At 40.3% G+C, this 12561-nt stretch overlaps 1 protein-coding gene across 17 annotated transcripts in view; it reads left to right on the top strand.

The window, feature by feature from the left end:
- Window positions 1–12561, top strand: part of BRSK2 (BR serine/threonine kinase 2) — a 407365-nt gene that overhangs the window by 284423 nt on the left and 110381 nt on the right. The window lies entirely within an intron of this gene.

The following is a 12561-nucleotide window of genomic DNA, read 5'->3' as shown; positions in this document are numbered from 1 at the left end:
CAGTTTGAATCCCCGCGGCGGGGTGCGCTCCTGTCGTTCGGTCCCAGCTCCTGCCCACCTAGCAGTTCAAAAGCACCCTTAAGTGCAAGTAGATAAATAGGGACTGTTTACTAGCGGGAAGGTAAACGGTGTTTCCGTGTGCTGCGCTGGCTCGCCAGATGCAGCTTGTCACGCTGGCCACGTGACCCGGAAGTGTCTTTGGACAGTCCTGGCCCCCGGCCTCTTAAGCGAGATGGGCGCGCAACCACAGAGTCGGACACGACTGGCCCGTACGGGCAGGGGTACCTTTACCTTTACCTTTACTTTAAAACTGGACTGATCATTTTGAAGTACAGCACTGAAAAGGTAGAAAATACTATGAGGTGAAAGCAGAGACCCTTATGACCAGAAATGTTATTTGTTTCATCTGTATCTTCCCTTTCCTACTCAGAGTTCAGAATAGCGCAAGCTTAGGCATGTCTACTCAGACATAAGTCCCATCATGTGTGTGTATTTATTTATGTATGTATAAAGGTAAAAAAGGTAAAGGACCCCTGGGCGGTTAAGTCCAGTCAAAGGCAACTATGGGGTGCGGTGCTCATCTTGCTTCAGGCTGAAGGAGCCAGTGTTTGTCCACAGACAGCTTTCCAGGTCATGTGGCCAGCATGACTAAACCACTTCTGGTGCAACGGGATCCCGTGACAAGTGCCAGAGCACACTGTTTAGTTTAGCTTCCGGCCGTAGTGTTATTTATTACCTTACCTTATGTATGTATGCAACAACCTTGTAAGGTAGCTTATGCTGAGTGGTAATGATATTCTCAAGGCTTCCTAATGAGCTTTGTAAATGAGCTTAAATTTGAATCAAGATTTCTTATATCCATGCTTATCCACAAAACCTCATCTCACGGCACATCTGTAAATTGTTAAATTGCCCTTGAACTCTTTGAAGTTGTTTTTACAACAGCCTAATCTCACATAGTTACTCCTAATACTCCTAATACTAATAGGATTGCACTTTAAGTAGGGTTTGGTAGATCTGTGCATTTCTGCCTTTTTCAGTTTCTCGTTTTTTCTAGTCTTAAGTTCAATTCTCCACAAGTCTGTATCAATTTGTGTTCATTATTGTCAATATATTTAAAAGGCCTCATGAAAATTCATCAGCATTTCAGTCTGAATTTCTCTTAATATACACATTTTTTATGGAATTTCCCCTAATACACACATTTTTGCAAAGCAATTTCTCCAAATTATTTTCACTATCATATGCATTTTAATGCACATTTTATCATCGTAATTGCATTGTGAAATTCAATGGCTTTAAAACTGACAACACCATTGAATAGTTGTATGGATCTGAGCAGTTCATCCATCACAGTCTAAACCTCAGTTGCTCCATCTGTAAGATGGGGTTTAAAAAAGATGTATCTCAGAGAACTGGATCCTCAGATGAAGAATAGTTGTTGTCAACGTATAAAAAGCTAGCTGTTATGATTAATTATGATAATTTAAGGAAAATTATACTGATTTTGTGCTAAATGTCATTGCTCATTATTAAAACAAGTTTATAAGACTGGAAATATGGAAAGACAATCAATCAGTCAATGAGATTTGGATAATATTAACAATGCAAGGGAGTGCCAGTGGAGGGATGACATGGTTCAAGGATGGAAGGAGGAATGCTGATGTTACTAAGAAATACAGCGCAGCTCATTCCCATCTAATATGAGTCCCTGGTTACTGCATCACTTTTCCATTAAACTCCTTGCCTTGATGGCAATGCTGGTGGCATGGTTTCTTAGGCATATTATGAATTATGGTTGATATTTTGGACGCCAAAGACTAAGCATAATGCAGCGCTGGGGAATATTTCCTCGATAAATGTTAATTTCACAAATCATGTTTTACTTTTGGTTTATGATTTAATTTGTGACAGGGGGCTTTGGTTGAGTAGATTCCTAATGCAGCCATGAATCAAATCCTTTTTCTACAGTTTATTTAAGGCTGAAAATGCATTTGGGCGGGGGGAATTAAACATTTAGCAGCCTAGCTGAGCTAATGAGACAACTCATTGTGCTACAATCCCAGTTTTCTTTCTAATATGTAGAAAGGTCAAGCTGACTAGGAGGTGACCTACACATGCAGTAGAATGATTCCTGGAATCTGGTTCAGATGGCAGTTGGGTCAATCTCAAGTTAAATGCTCTCCTGTTTGTTTGTTTTTTTTAAAAAAAGACAGCATTGCCTACACATGGAAAACTAGTATGCCAGAGTTTGGTCTAGTCTTCCCTATGATAAGCTAATTTTCCATGTGAATGTAGCTTTTTAAATGGAGCATTCAAACCATGAGATCTCTCACCTGCACTCAGACAGGTATGGTCTGCTGCATGTGTAGATCAATTCTACATCACATTGTTTCCAGTGTTCTCCAAGCAGGAAGAGTCATTGCAGGAAAGTGAGTGAACAATGTGCCATGCTCAATGGCAGAGCCACAGCATAGTGCCAGCCCCTGATTGTGGGATTCCATATAAATAAATGCCAATGCCTCATTAATATCTATGGAAACATCTTTGTAATGTAAGAATTATTTCTAATTTTTCATCAGGGACCTAAAATATAAAAATACAAAAAATATAAATCTCACTTTAAAAAAAAACAAAACCCACAACCTTATATTTTATTGAAAATATTTCAATCAAATGAAATCAAATATAAAAAAGGAAACAAAAAGTGCATAAAATGCAAAAAGATTGTGTCTGGACAATATAATGACATTTGGAATGCATTTATTTAAAAAGGTTATAAATAAATGGATTTATATTGGAATAATAATTTCACTTGTATACCTTTGTATTAGACAAGGATGTACAAAAATACAAATCTTACATGAGAAGTACCTTATTTTTTCTCCACAAGTTATCTGTTTATAGCAATCAGAATCATCTGAAAAGAAGATGCCACATGGAGTTTTATATGCTAGGGGTTTTTTGGGGGGGGGCGGGTACCACTGCAATCCTCCTCATGGTGAATAAACCATAGCCCATTTAGAGATTAATCAGGATACCAACATATTGGGCAACAAAAGCATAGTACGGTAATGGAATATAAGAGGAGCACAAATTCATCAGAAGGCAGAGTTTGGACACTTACACACAGAGAGATTCTTAAAACTGAAAGTCAGGAACATTGCAGGATTGCTAGGGGAGCCCTGATAATTGGCCACTGGAGCGAAGGAAATTTGCTTCTTTGGAAAGGGCACTGGCTGATGGAGTGTTCAGCTTGCCCAACATAGCCTAGAGATCCCTCTGGGTGGTTGCATACTCCTATACGGATATTTGGTGGTGTTTAGGCATGCACAACAACACACTATAAATAACAGGCAAAGTAGCATTCAAAAAAGCCTTTCATCCCCAATAAATCAAAGACTCAAGTGGTTCGGCAGCATAAAAACACACCTCTTTAGCTTCATCCTAAATATGCTTAGCAACCTTTGTTTTTAACATATCCCTTCAAATAATCAGTGGGTGTTAAGATGATCCCCCTTAAAACAAAATAAAATCATAGGAGCGCATCTATTCATTTCCTGCCAGAGGGAAATGGGGAGGGGGGAACCCAATTTTTAAATGAAGAGGTCTTGGCTCAGTACCAAATTAGGGTTTAAAAATTCATGCCCGCCATAAGAATTTATATAGCTCTTGAATAATTTATTTGCTGCACCAATAACAAGGAGCTTAATATCTAATAGAGATTATTTAATCAATAGAAAGCAGCACGAGGGGGGAAGTCCTGAAAGAATTTTGTAACAATCTGGGCTGGACACTTTTAAACTCTGTGTTGAGTAGAAACGTACTGGGATTTCTCTCTTTCCTGCTCCCCCCAAAGAAAAACGCTGATTTAAATGTAGAAGGGTGTTCGTTTCACTGTAACTCTCTTCTGAGATTCCCCTTCATTCTGAACTAACCAGATCACTGGCTGTGCAAAACTATAGCTGCGAAATATAACGAGTTTCCTAATTACTGGTTGCATCAAAAGAAAGGAATACTTCATGTCTAAATACTGAGGATTTTGAGGAAGGAAAAACTGCTCTTGGCTTCTGACTTGGGTCACTGATTTCACTCAAGACATGGGAGTCATGGTGCTGTTGGCTGCTGAGTTTTGTCTCTGTGGTCATTCTTGTTTTCTAATTGCATGTGGCTCCAGGAATTAATTTGGGGAGAACATGGGGCTGCTTTTTATTTCTGGCATAGCCCTTACTGGAAGTTACGCCTCTGCAACTGTAAAAGGCAAACGGATTAAAGGAGCCATAGGACAACAGCTAAGGAAGGGCAAATGGAGTTGACCCAAAGGTCTTCTTCCTATCATTTGCTGTATCTCAGTTATACATAGACAACCATGATCAATCCGGTTCTGTATACTTATTTAGCAAGGCTGGCAGTAACTAAGTCCTCTGGGAAGCTTAGAGTATCAATCAAATTTTAATATAAATAACCAACAATAAAATAATTATATAACTCAAGCCTCAGAGACTAAAATCAATAAAGACTGGTGTAATTCTAAAAATGTGTGTAGGTTTTAAAAGGTTAAGGACCGGGAAATGACCACAAAAAGGATGAGCATCTCTTGGCATTCCACACCTGGGGTGGCCAACATAAAAAAGCCCCCTCCCTAGTAGCCACTTGCTGAATTTCACTTGGCAGGGGTACCGAGAGAATGGCCTCTGAGTGTGATCTTAAGGGTTGTGTAAGTACTTATGCAAGGAGGCAAATCCTTGGGACCTGGTTCCAAGCTGTTAAAAACATTAAAAGTAAAAACTTAGACCCAGAGAAAAACTGACAAACTGTGCAGATGGTGAATCACTGGTGTACAATGTTCAGACTGTCCAGTCCCAGTTAACAATTTCACAGCCTAATTTGGGGTCAACTGAGGGCAACCACATGTGCAACAGGTTGCAATAATCCAAACATGAGCTTGCCAGACCATGGCAAGCTTCTCTGTCTAGGTAGGCTGGTATATCACCCTAAAATGATCTGAGGCACAGAGGACACCCATGCCTCTAGTGACAATGTTGGATCAGTGACCCCCACCACTACTCAAAAGCTCCCCTTTGTGTGACAAGTTGGCAGCCTTCCATTGGAGCTAATAGTGCATGGTTCTCTTCCTCTCACAACAACCCTGTGAGGTAGGCTAGGCTGAGAGACATGCCCCATCTTCTTTTTGCCACCCTTTGGTTTTGGCTCTATCCACCACTGGTCCGTGGAAGGTTATATGTACACAGCTGCATCAGTCCGTATTTCTAGCTGACCTTACCCAGCAGTTTCATGTAGATGTTAGACACTACGGAGGATACTTGATACACCCCTGCCCTCTGGTTTAGTACTTAGCAAGGTAAATGCGCCCAGATGTTTATTTGTTCATCCCCACACCACAATGATGAACATGTTATTGCAAAAATGTATAAATTACTGCTGGAATTTGGAATGCAAGAAGAACAAGTTAAAGAATGTATGATTAAATGGGCAAAAAACTTTGGGTATAAAATACAGATGGAACAGTGGGAGCATATGTGGACCGGACCAAAGGGTTAAAATACACACTGTGTTAAGCTTTAATAGCAAACTTTTATAAAATGATGTTTTGTTGATATTTTATTCCTGAGAAGCTATTTAGAATGTATAAAAATATGTGCTAGAAATTTAAAGAATATGAAGGGACATTTTACTGTGCTTGGTGGACATGTAACCCCCCCCCCCCCAAGGATATAAATACACACACTGATATGGATAAATTTGAAGGTTAATATTCAACTAAAGGCAGAACTCTTCCTGCTAGGGCTTATGGATATACTATTAGAAAAAGCTTATGGAACTTTGTTTCAACATAGATTATAATGGTGACACTTTTATATGAACAAAGATGGAAAGATTAATCATTACCAACAATGGAGGAATAGTTGTTAAAATCAATGGACTTAGCTGAGATGGCAAAACTGACATGTTTAATCAGAGAAAAGTCATTGCTAACATTTACAAAAAATTGGAAACCTCCCATAGACTTTTTGTGTGAAAAAGAAAATGAACTAATGACATTTGGGTTTGAGGACTGAAGACAATATTATCCATAGGTGCCGTTTATGCGGGGCCCAGGGTGCCTATGCACCCACAATTTATTATGAAGGGTCCGGGACCCTCAATATTCCACTTGGCAGTACACATGCCACAGGGACATGCTGATGTCAGGTTGTAGCGTGTGTGCGTCATGTTGGCACACCCCACAGTGACATCAGCATGCCCAGGCACCTACTGTTACTGGGGCAAGGTCGGATGTTGGTTTATAGAAAGTGGTTTTATTGGGTGTTATATTGGAGTGGCTGAGTTGAATAGCATTTACCTTATGTACAGACGAAGAATCAGAACTCCCTCCCTCCCTTCTCTTTTTTTTCTCCCCTTTATCCCTTCTCTAACTTTCTATCCTGTATTTCTCTCTCTCCTCTCCTTTTTCTTTGTGCTTTTATTTAGATTAACGTATTGATTTTAAAAAAGATAATAGATAATATTCTTTGTATCCCTTTTTCCAAACTCCCCCCCCCAACCAAAAAAAGAAGTTCAACCCCACCTCACAAAAGTTTACAAGCCAGCCCAGCTACTCATATAAATATGTGATGTTTGGGGCATATTGATGGTTAAAAAGAAGTTAACTAGAGCTTCTCAGCCTGGTTGTCTTTAGTAAATTCTTGCCCACTGTGGCAAACAGGCAAATTACTATTTATAAGCTCGTAAACTCAGGTGCATGGGAACAGACCTAGAGGCCTGGTTCACTTGTAGCAGTAAACCATGATTAATTATCGTTACGTGCATGAGCCTCGGAGAGCCCAGCTACAGCTCTCACTCCCCTCTTCTCCTTTTGTGCAGCTGGGAGGAGAAATAAATTGTGATTCAGGGTTCACTTTCTGTGATTTGTGGCTTGTTACATATGAACCAGGAAAATGTTTTAAAATAAGCTCTGGTAAATGGCAAAACAATCCAACTTCAAACAAAATATAATTTATTTTAAATACTGATTCTTAATTCATACATAATGACAATCTTTGAACTGGGTAAAGGGCAAAGGAATTCCAAAATATGAATCCAAATTGCACAGGAGGAGGAGGAAGAAGAGTGAGGCATTTGAGGCTTTGTTCAGGCTCACTGAGGCTCATTTGTTCAAGGCTAAACCATTGTTTTGCATTGCATGCAAACCAGCCCAATGAGTAGGCCAGTGCTTTGCCACAAAACAGTGTAAGATGCTGAACCTAAGCACTCCCCTGAGTGCTGGCACATAAGAGGGCATGATAAAAAAATTTAAATTGTTACTGGTTTAGTTCATTCCCAAGTTGCTGAAATAGTACTTATTTCACATTTTATAGATGAAAACTGATGCAGCAATCCTATCGCTGGCAGACCCCCTGCAGTAACTAAAGCCGTGCCATTTGCACTGGCTAGGGCAGAAGCTGAGGGCCATAAAATCGTCATATTTTGCAGTACCAGCTCTAAGCTGAGGCAGATCAGGCCCCTCTCCATGCAGCCACAACATCAATAATAATAATTGGGTTCATCTTGTTTTGGCAGAGGGGGCGGTTTCCTGAATCTCCCAGAAAACAAGAAAGGGAGACTAATACAGGTTTGCTGGTATGTCTATGGGTTTATACAGAATACTCTGTTGTGTGCTGGTAGCTAAATATTTTCTGGAAACTGTAGAATTTGGGAACCTAGAGTTCTAGAGTTTGCTTTCTTCCTGATGTTTCCAGAGAATTCTGTAGTGGAGAATTTAGCCATCGCAGTGCTGCTGTTACAGCTTTCTGTGTCTTTTAAGATCAGCTCAGAGTTTCAGTATGTTCAGAAAAAGACTATCTAGCCTGGCTGCTTATCACAGCTGCTAGTCTCTCTGATGTGATGATACCTAAAGGAGCCATTTGAGGTTAGGAGCTTGTTAGCTATTATTAGCAAGGAGGTGAATCTGTGATACAGATGGGAGAACAACAAAGCAAATAAGAACCAAATAAATAAAACTTTCCCCCCTTTTGCTGAAGGATCACTTGGTTGGTTCATATAATCGTTCCAATTTTCTCTGAAGGATAAGACCATTCTTCATATTGAGCACTTTGTTTATTTCCCCATGAACAGTTGAATTGCATTCCCTTTAAGCTCCAAAGTTTTCCCTCATGCAGTTTTATCTCTCCCTTCCAACCCTATCGTTTGCCTTTCAGTGAGGGCCCAGAGACATAACTTGGTCTATTGGTGCTTTAAGCCAGTGCACTTTTTTTCCTGGTGGTACACAATGGTATGTGTACCCCCTTTTGAGGGGGAGGAGGTGGGAGACCTTTTGGATCCCGTCAGAGCATCATGGCTCCTTCTCTAAGCCTGGAAAACATTTGTCCAGCTTAGAGAAGGAGGTGCAGTGCTCTGAAAGGTCCTGGAGTCCTGCTGCCTCCTACTGAAAGCTGGATGAGGAGGCCTCTTCACCTGGGCGGCAGGTGGGTGGATAGGCAAGGGAGGATCAAGCAGCTAACCCACTCTCACCACCCAGTCTTGGTGTCAGGCCACCCCCTCCCCCATGCGCTGGGCCCTCCCCCTGCTTGTTGTTGAGTACCAGCACTTTTTTCTAGAAAAAAGTGCTGCTTTGAGCCCTCATTATAATGCATTTTGCTCGTTTAGGCCCACCCCAAATAACATAATAGAAATAACTACAGGAAAGTCACAAGGAATTGCAAAATCAAAGTGGGACAAACAGAACTCTTTCCTTTGCTGCTTCTTGTTCTCCCTATCTTCTGCTTGTGCTCCCTCCCACATACCCCTCAGTTTTTTCAACCCACCCTCCTTCTCTTCATCTCATAACCTCCTTTCTTACTTCAACTTCTTTTTAACTCTTTTGTCAGCACTTTGGACTTAGGGAAGGAAGCAACTAGATGTTGATGAGCACCACTGAGCAGGGGCGGTGTGTCCCATTTAGCCACCTGAGGAAAAATGGCAATGTGTTGCTCCCTGCCCCCATCCTCCTGCGGCCACTGGAATGCCCCCCTTTCACCAGTTTCTAAAGTGGGTGCTTCACCCCACCTCATTAGTGTTCTGGCTCCACCACTGAGTCTGAGCTTCCTGTGGCCGGCATTTGCTTTCTTGCAGCCACTACCCTGGTGGGAAAGGGCTATCACCTGTGTGCTGACTTTCGTTGCCACTTGCCAGGAACATTCCTGGGTCATGAGAGCAGTGTAGACCTTCACACGGCCTGCAATGGATTTTTTTTGGGGGGGTGAGAGGGGGGACCATTTTGGACAAAGGTTGGCACCTCTACTAGTGATAGAAACCATATGAGATCCTGCCCAGCACCCCATTTGTCACCTTCCATGTGTTGCACATGGATGAACAAGTTGACCCCAAAATGACAAACATATTATTTTCTGTTCAGTGACTCAGATGCAGGAGACCTGTTTTCCAAGCTCCTAAATACAGTGAGTAAGCAGGATATGTTTTAATGTGCAAGAAACTGCAGAAAAGGCCTAAAATATAACAAATGTGGACATACCCGTATTTTTCGCTCTATAAGACGCACCAGACCATAAGATGCACCTAGTTTTTGGAGGAGGAAAACAAGAAAAAAAATATTCTGAATCCCAGAAGCCAGAACAGCAAGAGGGATTGCTGCGCAGCGAAAGCAGCAATCCCTCTTGCTGTTCTAGCTTCTAGGATAGCTGCGCAGCCTGCATTCGCTCCATAAGATGCACACGCATCCCCCCTTACTTTTTAGGAGGGAAAAAGTGAGTCTTATAGAGCAAAAAAAATGGTAATTGATAGTCGTCTTCCATTCCAAATCTGGAAACACACAGTTCCTTCCCCAAAAAGATGGAAAGCTGAGTCATGTGGACCAACCGTATTATCTAATTTCTGCCCCTCTAGTTTCAGTCAAAAATATCTGTCTATGTAATACTGACTGGGAAGGTATTTGCAGCTGCAATCCTATTGAATATGGTAGGACTTACTTCCACATAAAAATGCCCACAGATAGATGGACCAGCAAAGAAATGCCTATGAGATTAGTAAGGGTACTGAATAATCCTTAAAGCAGGAGGAAATCAAAATTAGCCGTGTTGGCAATTGATTCTAAATCCCAGCAGGAACCTCCCACCTTTGAGAACTGATCTGTAAAATGGATAATCAAAATATGTGTGCACATGCAATCTCTGCGAAAGCTTCTAGGTTCACAATAATAAACTTGTAGTTAATAGCTCTAGTTATAAGTATTTGGTAAATATGTTTATATTCCCATTCCAGGGTTGGATTGAGTTTAATTCAATCCAAGAGCATGGAGCAGGAGTTGGGTACTAAAGTAAGGCTGTTTAATCAAAGCCATCTGGTAGAGGCAATCTTGAAGGGAATTGATTGAATGCGAAGGAATAGCTTCTGTTAGTGTCTCTGGTGCACTAGTAATTTAGGACCGGAGTATTTGAGATGTTGCATTACACAGAAAACCTCCTTTGTGTATCAGCTCTTGCACCTTGAGCATTGCTTAACAAACAAGTCTGCCACTCTCCTCATGTTAGCAGAGCTGTTAGCACAGAATACATTGTCTCTGTGCTCCTCTTGCTTCCCCTGACGAGACAAGAGCACCAATCTTTTAAAAATGTCTTACTCCATTTGTTTCCATTACTGTCTCTGACGCTTCTGGGCGGTGAACAAAAATAAATAACCCTCTGAATTATCTCTGCCCCTCAGTTTGTTTTATTTTTCATTCAAGACGTTGATGCTGCATACTGAGGCATTTTTAATAAGTGAAAGTTGATAAATAAATAAATTTGCTGTGCTGTTCCTACTGTGGGTGAGAAAAATGCTAGACTTGTAATTTTCTGAACTTGGGCATTTGAAGTCTGTGTAATGGAGGGCATCTGTCTGCATGTCTGCACATCTTTATAAATGAATGGTGTTGTATCTAAATTAGTATTATACCTTAAGCTACATACAATTTTGTCCTACGGCTTTACCCTGTCCAAAACATCAGCTGTCCATAGCAGAAGGAATGAGTTATCCAAGTCCCTAATTAGAAAGCTAATTTTGGACGTACCACTAGATTTGCCAGATGTCACTAGATCCAGACTTGGACAATAACCTGTTCCCTACAGAGTTTCATAGCAGAAAAATGAATCAAACACCACATTGTCCAAGCATGGCATTCTAGGCCCATCTTATACCATAGATGCTATTAAAAAGGGTTATAACTAAAGATCCTGGGGTCACTTCTGCGTAGTGTGCACCCAGGACAGGAATTCTTTCCCATGCTGACAGCATGGGAATCTGGGAACGGTTTGGCACCACTTGTATCTAAGCCCCACTTGACTAGTGGGGACTGTTGGCTTGGTTTAGCTTCACATAGCAAACCTTTGGTTTCACAATATCTGATTGTGAGGGAAACTGATCCCATAGTTCCTTTAAGCAGATAGAGACACACTCTTGATATCTATCACAGTTTGATGTTTTCCTGAAAAATGGTTCTAAAATTAAGTGAACAATTTAGAGGTTAGACCATGCATAAGGTCCCTGGTGTGATCTCCAGCATCTGTAGTCAAAAGATAGCAGACACTGGGGAGCTGCTAGCAGAGCAGAAAGTACTAGACTTGGCAGACCAGATATCTAACTCTATCAAACAGCAATTGCCCCATTATCCCTTTTAATGTTGTTTTTAAAAATTGATTGCGATGCATCACCATCATAACATACAATAACACACCAAATGAAGGTATTTCCAATAAGAAAAAACATCTGTTTTCACAACAAACACCGTGGTACCCTATACATTTTTACTTCAGAGTAAGTTTGATTGGATATATTTCCAAGTAAATATGCAAAGGATGACAGTGCACAAGAGTTTCCATGATTTGCTTTTACCTGATTCTTCTTCATTCCATATTTCATGAAAAGAAGTGATTTTCTACCATGCTTTAACTCCTACATTACTTATTAATTTTTTTCAGTCAGAACTATCCCGATACTTTTGTTGTTCTTCACTCGTGAACTTTGTCTTCCATATGATAATTTTGCATCTAATCATTTATTTATACTTTCTATATATGGATATTTTTATCCTGCCTCTCAATGATAAAATCACACTCTAGTGGCTTATAAATGAAAATCTCAAAAATTAAAAAGCAAAACAATCTGTATATGTGGTACATTGTATATAATAATCTTGCAGTCACCAAATATTAAAAACGTCCTGGTAATTCTTTATTCTTTTCTTTAATTGCCTCTTGTGTAAGTCAGTTTTGATGGGACTAAAGTTACAGACGAATCAATGCTTTTCAGAGCACCTCAAAACAAAACAAAACAACTGAAAATGTTTTTTTAGTCACCTTGTTCTAAGTCTGAAAGTTGGAAATTTGCTGTCACATTATCATATTTTAGTCTGCAAACAATTTTACTGCTAATGTGGTTGCAAATCGGAACTTCATGTCACTGAATATGGAGTTTAAATGTGCATTGATATTAATTCGAGCATGTTATTTTAGAAGATATTGAGCAGTATCCGACTAAATTGTTTCGCTTGTGCAAAGAGTTTTAGCT

The sequence above is a fragment of the Podarcis liolepis genome (assembly GCF_965112155.1).
Source record: "Podarcis liolepis genome assembly, chromosome: 1".
In the NCBI taxonomy this organism is placed as follows: domain Eukaryota; kingdom Metazoa; phylum Chordata; class Lepidosauria; order Squamata; family Lacertidae; genus Podarcis; species Podarcis liolepis.
Note: the sequence above shows the minus strand (reverse complement) of the source record. Positions and strands in the feature narration are given on the sequence as shown.